The sequence below is a fragment of the Heteronotia binoei genome, chromosome 14 (genome assembly GCF_032191835.1).
Source record: "Heteronotia binoei isolate CCM8104 ecotype False Entrance Well chromosome 14, APGP_CSIRO_Hbin_v1, whole genome shotgun sequence".
Taxonomy (NCBI): domain Eukaryota; kingdom Metazoa; phylum Chordata; class Lepidosauria; order Squamata; family Gekkonidae; genus Heteronotia; species Heteronotia binoei.
In genome coordinates, this window is record NC_083236.1 from 28,689,468 (window position 1) to 28,697,011 (window position 7,544).

Consider the following 7,544-nt stretch of genomic DNA (forward strand, 5'->3'; position numbering starts at 1 on the left):
ACCACAGCTACATACTTTTGTTGTCGAATTCCCCTCATCCCCGTTTCACATAATGGTCCAATTTTGTGTTGTTATTTATCCTTCCACTTTCCCTTTCATCTATCTCTGATGATTAGGAATGTTATAGCATATTGCAAGTCTTCTTGAAAGAAAGGTACCTTTGGTTGTAATTCAGTCAGAACTTGAAAACAGCTGGATTTTTTTTTGCAGGCTGAATGTGGTACATGATATTCTTTAAAAAAAATTTAAAATCCATTGCTTTGCCAGATTTGCAGCATATTTTATTGTACAGGAGCATATAGCATCCTTTGTCAAAGAGGCTGCAATGTAAAGAGCATTTTTAACTACTTAATTTAAAAAGGTTTAGTAGGGCTAGTTACCATAGTAGTGACCCCAAAGTAACCTTTCTCTTGTACCTGGGTATTTCTGATCTGTAGCATTAGCATCCGCTGTTCCTTCCTCAGGAGTTTCAGCAGCTAAATAAGTTGCAACCCCTTCAGCCATTCTCATAAAAATTTGCTTCCAGACAACATGGTCTGTTTATTGTGTAATAATCGCACTGGCACTAAATTGCAATGAGGGCCGAACACTTAGGAATTGCATTAACCACTTAGCCACTCAAGCCATATCTCTTCTCTTTCCTTCAGAAGAGCTGAGTTTTATTGGTGTCTAGAGCTGCTTGCTCCGGTTCCTGGAAGTGAAGAATATTTTCGTGGGCTCTCTCACACTCTGTCATTCTCCCTTGCTCTCCCCCCACCCACCCCCGCAATTGACAGAGATCTTGACTTGGAATTTTCCAGAGTTCTACCTCCCCAGAGCTATGAAACAAAGAACAATGTTTTATCCCTGTGTGTTTTTATGTCTCTTCCTTGGAGAGGGGAGGGGGGTTGGGGAATCATGAGCATGTGTGTTTAGGGTAGGCCTAAGGCTGTTCCTAGACCTTTTACTTCCACAGGCCGCTGCATCGCTGCACAGCCAGAGAGGTGTTAGCACAGGATCCCTTGCAGTGTTGTGGAAGGTGAAAGGCAGCACACAAAGCCAGGATTGCCTGTGGCTATATGTGACCCAGCACCCTTGGCAACATTGCAAGGGATTCTGGGATGCATCTATTAGATTGCACACAGCTTTCTGTTGCTTTCTTCCAAACCGCTTGCATATTTTGAGCCCCCCCTCCACTCCTTTTAGAGTGTTTACTAATTTATTTTTGGAACAGATTTTGAGTCCAGGGGCACCTTTAAGACCAACAAAAGTTTATTCGAGGTATGTGCTTTCGTGTGCACGCACACTTCTTCAGACACTTAGAAATGAAAGCATCTACCTATATATATGAAATGTTTGCTTCCATTTCTATGTGTCTGAAGAAGTGTGCGTGCACACGAAAGTTCATACCTTGAATAAACTGTTGTTGGGCTTAAAGGTGCACCTGCACTCAAAATCTGTTCTACTGCTTCAGACCAACGCGGCTGCCCACCTAGATCTGTTTTATTTTTGTTTTTAGATGGGGATGTTTTAAATTATTATCGTAAGCTGCTGTGAACCAGGAGGCAAGGTGGGATACTAATGTTTTAACAAGTAAATAACTACTGATTTCCAGACCACAGAGATCAGTTCCCCTGGATAAAATGGCTGGTCTGTAGGATAAAACTCTATAGCATTATAACAGCTGTGGTCCCTCACCAAACCCCACCTGCCCCTAGACTCCACCGCCTTAATCTCCTGGAATTTCCCAACCTGTAGTTGGCACACCTATCTAGCGTTTGTTTCTTAATGCAACGTGTGAAGTGTGCACATATTTTTGTAGGAGAATGGCCAAAACAAAACAGTAGTTTTGTCTTAAGTAGTTTAACGCAATGGAAATAAAGATACAGGAATCATTTACTAGTCACCGTGTGACTAGGGGGGGAGGGACGGTGGCTCAGTGGTAGAGCATCTGCTTAGTAAGCAGAAGGTCCCAGGTTCAATCCCTGGTATCTCCACTAAAAAGGGGTCCAGGCAAATAGGCATGAAAAACCTTAGCTTGAAACCCTGGAGAGCCACTGCCAGTCTGAGTAGACAATACTGACTCTGATGGACTGAGGGTCCAATTCAGTATAAGGCAGCTTTATATGTTCATATGTGTGTACATAATGACATGTAATGTTGTACTTCTCCCAGTTCATGTCCCTTCACCCTGTTTGTCCCCACCCCCAGCATAAAATGTCTGCCTAAGGTGATGCCAACTTCTAGGTGGTGTCTGGAGAGCTCTCAGAAGTACAACGGAACTCCAGACCACAGAATCCATTAGCCTGGAGAAAATGGCTGCTTGGGAGGCTCAGTTCCGTGGTGAGGTTCTTCCCCTCCCCTCAAGATCCATCCCCCCACCCCCAAGTCTCCACAAAATTCCCAACCTGGAGTTGGCGACTATAGCTAATTTCACTTTTAGAAGAGGGATTTAGCTCATGAAAGCTTACCTGGAATGAGATAAAAGTTTGAGTCCAGAGGCACTTTTAAGACCAACAAAGTTTAAATCTGGTTATAAACTTTCGCATATATGAATACGAAAGCTTATACCTTGAATAAACGTTGGTGCCCTTGGACTCAAAATTTGTTCTACTTCTTCAGACCAAACACGGCTGCCCACCTGGATCTAACAAGACTCCTGTTTATTTTGACAGCGACGCCTACTAAGGCTGCCGGCCCTCTGGAATTACTCTCATGGGCTCCACAGAGCTACGGCTGCGAAGCGAAGGCCACTTGCCTGGGAATCAGCCCCATGGGGCTTTCTTCCGAGTAGACCACCTTAGGTTTGCTGTCATTTCCTCGCCTCTCCCCGTGAGGATTTAGACGCAACTCCCCCCCCCCTTTTTTTTTTTGGCTGAGACCAAAAGGCCTTCAGCGGCCTTTTCAAATGTGCATGCGAACTCGAGCTAGCAAATCAAAACACCAGCTAGGAGGACACCCCCCCCCCCTTTTAAAAAGGTCTTTTGAAGTTTCTTTTTTAAAGCCCTCTATTTCTCTGTGACTGGACTGCGAAGCAGAGTACATGTGTGTGTTTGGGGGTGTGTGTGTGCCGCTTTTACAAATCCTCTCTGCTCCGAAATGTACGGTTTAAAAAAAGAGAAACAGGAGGAAAAGCTTTTCTAGGCGGGCGGACAGGCAGGCAAGAAAGCAAGCAGGCAGCTGCGGGGACTGAAGGGTTAAGCAGGCACGGCGCGGGGACGCCGGCGGGCAGCGGTGCTTCAGAGCAGAGCCGTGTTCGTGCGAAGGCAAGTCATTTCCCGAAACACTGCAGACACATGGCCGGGGGCGGTCTCAAACCTTTGGAGACCAAAATGGCTCGCAGGAGTTAGAAGTAATAAGGTGTTTTTTCCCCCTGCTTTCTCCTTCACTGAAATTCTGTAAGGTTGCTATACATTACCCAGGAACAATGCCGTTGTTTCTTTCTTTTCTTCCTTTGTGTGTGTGCGTGTGTGTTTTGTGGGTATTAAGATCCATTACAATCTGACATTTTTAAGATTGGTTATCCTGTAGTTGGGTGTTAAATTGAAGTTGTTTGTTTTGAATTTAATTCTTTCATTTTTCAAGGAGTGTGGGTGTGGGGGGGGGGGCAGGGAGACAAAAAGGCAGCCAAGGTTTGCTGGGCATTTCCAGGATTTGGAATCCAGTTTATCACAGAATTTAAGATCCTTTCCAGTCGTTCCCTGCCTCCCTAAATTGGTCAGATACTCAACTGGGGAAGTAGCAGGGTCCGTATTCTTTCCTGAACCCGTTTCTTATGTGATACAATTTCACCAGTTATCCCTAAACTAAACCTTACCCATATCTGTCTCTCAATCTGGTTCCCAAATTGGAGGAATTCTCTGTGATGTGGCTAGAGTTGCCAGCTCCAGATTGGGAAATATGGAGATCTTGGGAGTGGAGCTTGAGGAGGGCGGGGTTTGGAGAGAGGAGGGACTTCAATGGGGTACAATGCCATAGAGTCCACCTTCTGAAGCAGCCATTTTCTCCAAACAAGTTGATCTCTTTTGCCTGATCAGATCTCCAGCCTCCACCTGCAGGTTGGGAACCCTAGATATAGCCCTCTTGTGGGGTGGAGAAGATAGGGTACTTGTGATTCCCTGAATGCACTTCTGGTATGGTACAGTTTTAACAGTTATCACAAAACTCAGATCATTTTGAATGTTTCTCTGTTTCCCAAATCAGTCAAATTCTCAGTGTAACATCTCTTTGGAGAAGAAGAAAAGGAGAGTCCATGCGCTTTCCTGAACTTATTTTTTTAAAAGATACAGTGTTAGAAATTACCTGAAAACTTAGATCAATCTATCATCATCTTCATCATCTATCAATTTATCAATCTATCATCAATCACTCTACCATCTACCTACCTACCTGCCTAGTCAAATTCTCTAAAGTTTTGGTATAGTGTGTGAGGCAGGGAGAGAAGAGGAAAGCTAGGGGACATATTTTTGACTGCATTCCTTATACAATGCAATTTTAACAATTATCTGTCCTGCCTGCCTTGGACCTAGTGGGGCCTGCGTATGGTTATGATACCCTCTACGTCTGGAGCAGCTAAATAAACACCACATCGAGTAAATTAGTGCAGCTCTGCTATTAGACCAGGAGCAATTTGAAGGACATCTGTTAACTCTTTTTCAAATGCCCTGTCCTTAGTCTTCAGGCTGAAAAGTTTCTGTTCTTAATTAGTACTTTAGCGGTGCAATCCTAAGTGGAATCATACCCTTCTAAGCCCCTTGAAGGCAATGAACTTAGAAGAGTGTACCTCTGTTTAGGATTGCACTGCAAGAGTAACAAAATAACTGTGGAGTTGAGCTCAGGAAAGAGAAATCTGGTTTTGAGGAATTCTTCTGGCCCTCCCCGTGTTCTAAAATACTCACACAATTTATCGGCATCTTAATCGAAAACGGGTGCCATCCTTTCAACGCAAGGCATGTTAATGCACAATCTTTCTCTCCAGTGGAAGAGGTGGAGGGTGCATGCAGCACAGGGTTGCCAGCTCTGGGTTGGGAAATACCTGGAGAATTTGGGGGTGGAGCCTGGGGGGGGCGGGTTTGGAGAGGTGAGGGTCCTCAGTGCGGTATAATGCCATAGAGTCCACCTTCCAAAACAGCCATTTTATCCAGGTGAACTGATCTCTGTCACTTGGAAATCAATTGTAATAGCAGAAGAACTACAGCTACCACCCAGGGATTGCCACAAATTTTGGTGCAATGTGTGTTTCAATGGCCTAAGCCTGGAAGGTATGATGTATAATGCCCGAAATATGATGCATGTGGATATTTACTAGCAGTTCTTAAGATATTCAGAGGTGAGTGGGGAATTGCTGCAAATTCTGACATTTGCCGAGGCCCATTGATAAACATTCAAAGCCCCCTTGGTGATACTACTGTTTGAAAACCCCTTGTGGTTTTCTGGAAACATGAGACTGCATCTTCCATCCTCACTAACCAGTCATCTCCCTTCAGTGGAGGAAATAACCTTCTACATGGGGAACCTACATGGGCCTATTTCCAACACATCACATCCACTAGGTGGATCTTGTCTATTGCAGATGGCTTCATAGGTAAGATCCAACTGACTGACAGAAGCCACCCAAGGACCAGGAGTTTTAGGACCAGGAGCTTTATTGAGGAAGCCTGCCATTAGAATTATGTGCCCTGCAATTTCTTTTGGTAAGATCACCAGCTCTGGGTTGGAAGGTACTTGGAGACTTTGGGGGTGGAGCCTGGGGAAGGTGGGGCTCAGGATGGAGAGTGGGGTATAATACCACAGAGTCCACCCTCTGAAGGAGCCATTTTTCTCCAGGGGAGCTGATCTTGATTGTCTGGAGATTATAATAGCGAGGGATCTTCAGGGGCCACCTGGATGTTGGCAAAGCTATCTTTAGAATTGCAGAAGAAACAAGGGTGCACCGCCTGGAGACTCATATATGTCTTGCTTGATCTGACTGTGGAACTCCCTCCCAAGAGAAGCCCATCTGATTCAGTCATTAGGGACTTCTAAGAGAACAACTTGATAAGTTTGTGATTTCAAAAAGCCTTTGGGAAGCCAGTTGGATGCCTGTTTGGACCATGTTGTGTTTGTATTTTTTTTTAACTTTAAAGGCTTATATGTGGCATGGAAAGTGTTAGCAGCCTCAGGGGCCATTGGGCACAACGGCTGCTTGCTACGCTGTGAAAAAAAAAAAGTCCAATCCTGCCTCTTCAGTATCATGAAGGCTGCCTCCTGACAGGCAAAGAAAGCCGGAGGGACTTCAAGCCACAGGGGAGGAGAGCTGCTGGCGGCCTGTCTCCTTCTTTTGCTTCTCGCTGGTTATCTTTCTTACGGCAGCCCATCTTCCCTTGCAGTCGAGAGGTGAGATTAGGAGCAACCTGAGAGAGATAACGGGAGGCAAATAAGTGTGGGCTGAGCTGGCTGCGTGTCCTCTGAGGAACACTCCTGAGTGTCTGTTCCCACTCCGAAGGAGACCAGAAGTCAAGACCTGTTTGGACGTCATGTCCACTTGTACAGCCTGGCAGCATTGTGTATGGAGAGTGACCACTGCGGAGCTCCTGATATGCATGATTACTGTGTTGTCTGAACAGGGCTAATGTGTGTATTTTACAGGCTGCTTTAGCTTCAGTGCACGTGAACCAGAATTCGGAATAAAATCCAGTGATTTTATGGGTACCAAAGCTTTAAAGGAAAGGAAAAGGAAAGGTCCCCTGTGCAAGTACCTGTCATGAGCCCTGATGAGGAGGAGCTGGAAGAGTTAACAGACCTGGAAGAGTTGCAAGCCAGTTCCTCGCTGAACAAACAGCAGCTGGCCCATCAATCACTCTCCAGGCACCAGTGTCAGCTGTTGACATCAATCTCCTCCCATCTCAAGAGTTCGAAGCAGGCTCCGGAAAGAACTTTCAGAGTGAAGACATGAGGCACGCCGATGCTTCAGATCTCTCAGCCCTGAGTTCTAGCAGAGTCACTGCCACCCAGGGAGCAGGCTGATTGAGACTCCCATATAGTTCCCACCCAGGACCTGGTAACCTTGTGGAAGCAACAAGTCTATTCTCTGGCTTGCATCCACGCTCCTTCCTGATCCTGACCTGCTTGATTTCCTTGGCACCCTGACCTTGTGGCTTTTGGACATTGACTTCTGATTCCAGTTTGTGATTCTGCATTGGTGACTTGGCTCCTGCTTGACTTCCTGGACTTTGATCTTGGACTGGCTTTGGACTCCTGCCTGCCCGCACCCTGAGAATGTGACAGCACCAGTCGTTTCCGACTCTGGGGTGATGTTGCTTTCGCAATGTTTTCGTGGCAAATTTTTTATGGGGTGGTTTGCCATTGCCTTCCCCAGTCATCTACGCTTTCCCCCCAGCAAGTTGGGTACTCATTTTACCAACCTCGGAAGGATGGAAGGCTGAGTCAACCTCGAGCCGGCTACCTGAAAACCCAGTTCTGAACTCAGGTCGTGAGCAGAACTTTGGACTGCAGTACTGCAGCTGCGCATGCTGAATACTCATTTTGTTCCTGTTCAGACAATATGGTGGCTGTGCACATTGGGA

At 45.9% G+C, this 7,544-nt stretch overlaps 1 non-coding gene across 1 annotated transcript; it reads left to right on the forward strand.

Annotated features, from left to right (window-relative positions):
• Window positions 1–1,901: 1,901 nt before the first annotated feature.
• On the forward strand, window positions 1,902–1,976 carry TRNAT-AGU (transfer RNA threonine (anticodon AGU)). Its single transcript has one exon. It is a non-coding gene; the product is annotated as a tRNA-Thr (tRNA).
• The last annotated feature ends 5,568 nt before the right edge of the window (window positions 1,977–7,544 follow it).